This window comes from Pinus tabuliformis, chromosome Q, assembly GCF_031772625.1.
Source record: "Pinus tabuliformis cultivar Carrire ecotype Pingquan chromosome Q, CPIR1, whole genome shotgun sequence".
Taxonomy (NCBI): domain Eukaryota; kingdom Viridiplantae; phylum Streptophyta; class Pinopsida; order Pinales; family Pinaceae; genus Pinus; species Pinus tabuliformis.
In genome coordinates, this window is record NC_142296.1 from 1135402558 (window position 1) to 1135405741 (window position 3184).

General features: G+C 40.7%; 1 pseudogene; it reads right to left on the reverse strand.

The window, feature by feature from the left end:
• Positions 1-846: 846 nt before the first annotated feature.
• LOC149223548 (coatomer subunit alpha-1 pseudogene) lies at positions 847-3082 on the reverse strand (annotated as a pseudogene).
• Positions 3083-3184: the final 102 nt, after the last annotated feature.

A 3184-nucleotide genomic window follows, 5' to 3' on the forward strand; every position in this document is an offset into this window, starting at 1 on the left:
TAAAGCCCTATGGCCAACATACAAGTATAGACATGAATACTGTTATGTAGATGCAAACCAATTCTTTTAAGCATTTTGTAAAATAGTTTTTATTCAAACACATAACAACTTCAGAGTTATAAATTTTGAGTCATAATTAAGAGAGGATTGTTATTTCCAGGCGTTAAGAAAAATTCACAAGTGTCTACTTTGCATCTATAGTCATCATCAAAAGAATAAACCAACTTTGTTGCGCATGTACAGAAAATTCATTCAGAAATTTCATAAAAATTTAAGTCTCTTGTCCAGCCAATTATGGCCAATTTGTACTGGTTAGGTACCAGTCTAGTCAGCAGGCTGGTTCAATACCATGCCCAGTCCAGCGGGGTCATTTGACCAGTTCTGATTCTAACAGGACCTACATATGAAAAAGCATTCAAACAATTGCATTGCTTTCTGATGTTGAATAATAAGACCCTAGTGCCTGTTTCTACTCAGACAAACCACTAGAACACTTGCATGATAAAGATAGGATAAACACCCAGGGGGTTCTATAAAAAATTCTCCAGACCTAAAGCTAAATTACTGGCACTTTTCATTGTCTGAGACTGAGAAAGGGAAGCAAAAACAGAGACTGAAATTTCAAATTGTAAACAATGAAAAAACATGGAAAGTTTTACTTCTACTGTCACTTCAGTGATCAATAAACAACCTCCTCCAGTCTCTTAAGAAGACCCTCAAGTCTGTCCAAGACTTCTTAGTGATTGTCCTACCATATCTCTCAATGTGGCTCTCAAAGGTAGAGAGTGCAATATTGATATGGAAATATGCATGGGTAATGAAATTTCTTGAAATAAAGATGCACATTCAGCACCCAGAAGCATCGGAACCCACAATGGAAAACTCACATATAGGGCAGACATTTCCTTGTATGACTGGAACAAAGCATGTTGTACAATATGGACAGGACACATCCTTCTGATTGACCATGGTATATAGGTGTAAAAGTTGCTGCACCACCAACAAAAGGATTTCTGAAGTCAAAATCATAATTCAATTTTTTGGCATGCTGCAGCTGCCTTTCGCATGCCTGCAGAACTTGTTGTACCTTTGTTGAATGGTTTGCAGGGGTTCACTTTCCAATAGTCATCAAGCAAAGTTAGCTGTTGTACTAAAGCTCCATCCCTTATAACAGACACCCATGGTATTCAGCAAAGCCAACCTCAAATGGAATTTTTGAAGGTTGCTATGACTAAAATAAACTGCAAGCTCTTTCTGTTGAACAGTATCATCCTTAACTTCCGTTCTCCTGAACTGCGTCTAAAGACCCGGAACACAACTGCAAGCTCACATATAGCTCACAGATTTCCCTTTATGATTGGAATAAAGTGTGGTGTACAATGTGGACATACACATACTTCTGACCACGGTATAGAGGTGTAAACGTTGCTCCATAAACAACAAAAGGATTTCTGAAGTCATAATTCAGTGTTTTTAGCATCCTGCAACTGCCTCCCACATGCCTGCAGAACTTGCTGGGCCTTTGTTGCATGGTTTGCAGCGAGCTCATTTGCCAGCAGTTATCAAGCCAAGTTAGTGGCCCTGTGGAGTTCTGTGCAGGGGGGGTGACGGTGTGAACTTGCTACAGCAAGGTGACTGAGGACTAAAGGAGTAGGCCAAGGCTTTGAAGTCTACTACAGGAGGACTGAGGAAGCAAACCATGGCCTACAGGATGTAGCTGAGGAACTGCTAGATGGGCAGATTGTTGATTGAGTGTACAGGGGGCATGCCAGGAGGGCTACCGAGTCACTAGGAGCAGTCCAAGGTGTCCAACGAGTTGGTTGTTGGAGATGCTAAAGGAACAACAATTGTTGCATGTTGGGACTTCAGTTTATACAGAGCTAACAGCTGTAAGTATTGTCTCGTATTTGGAATTTTGTGCAGGGATTGTAAAGGGCCATTATCCCTAGTGAATAGGAAAGAAATTATCACTGGTGTTTTATTTCCAACTGGAATGATGATATGGTGAAGACCTTGTTGTTGTAGTTAAATGTACTGAAAAACCAAGCTTTTATGTTTTGGAAAACTTGAATTTCCCTAGCAAACACCTATGGTGTTCAGCAAAGCCAACCTCAAATGGACTTTTTGAATGTTGCAATGAGTAAAATAGGCTGCAAGCTCTTGTTGTTCGACAGCATGATCCTTAATTTCCTCTTAACCCCCATTTGAAGACCCAGAACACATTCTTTAGCAATTCCAATCAATTTCTTCAGCTTCTCAACCTCCTAAATGGAATCTACATTAATAACTGGAATTGCGTGCAATATTGTAAGAAATAACCTTAATGCTTCACTAAACTTCCCATCTGCTGTGGCTTTGTAAGCTAACTTCCCATCTGTTGTGGCTTTGTAAGCTAGTCTAAGTTTCTCATATAATTCAAAAAGCTTAAATACCAAATCTCATGGACCTCTGACATTTGAGCTAGCAGTCTCACTCCAGCCTCCCTCTATTGCTAAGAAGACCACAGTGCAGAAACAAATGTAGGGAGGTATGTATGGCTGCCCATGTAAAGATCCAAAAAAAAGGTTTTAACTTTTAATGGAGTGAAATTCTTAATACCAAGTTGTTGACTTGAGAGCTGCATCGCCATATTAATGTTACTAGCAGCTGCATTCTCACCTACAAGAAAAGATTTTCTGTATCCATATTTGAATTACTGGCATAAGTGGTGATGGCGTAACTAATGACATTATGAGTTGTACCTACAACATTTGCAGCTTAGACATCTGTAGGGAGCTTCAAATCTTCTACATCCCATCCTACCTCATCCTCATTGTCTCCTCTCACTTCTCTATCACTGACCACTACAACCTCGCCATTTTGTTTTTCAACTCCAGAAGTGTCAAGGTCTTAACCCCTATTGGCTGTAGCTCCTTCATCCTCTTCTTCATGGACTGCACCCCCTGCATTATCCAACCCACCAGAAGTGTCAAGGTCTTAACCCCTATTGGCTGCAGCTCCATCCTCTTCTTCATGGACCGCAACCCCTGCATTATGCAACCCACCCTCAAAAAGGTCTTCGGTAACCCTCAATAACAGCCATTCACGATTGCGACAAATTGATGGAGGAGACACAATAAGTGATGATTGTGGGTCCAGATGGCAGAGTGGGCAGATTGCCACCTAACTACTAAGTACAAGCATA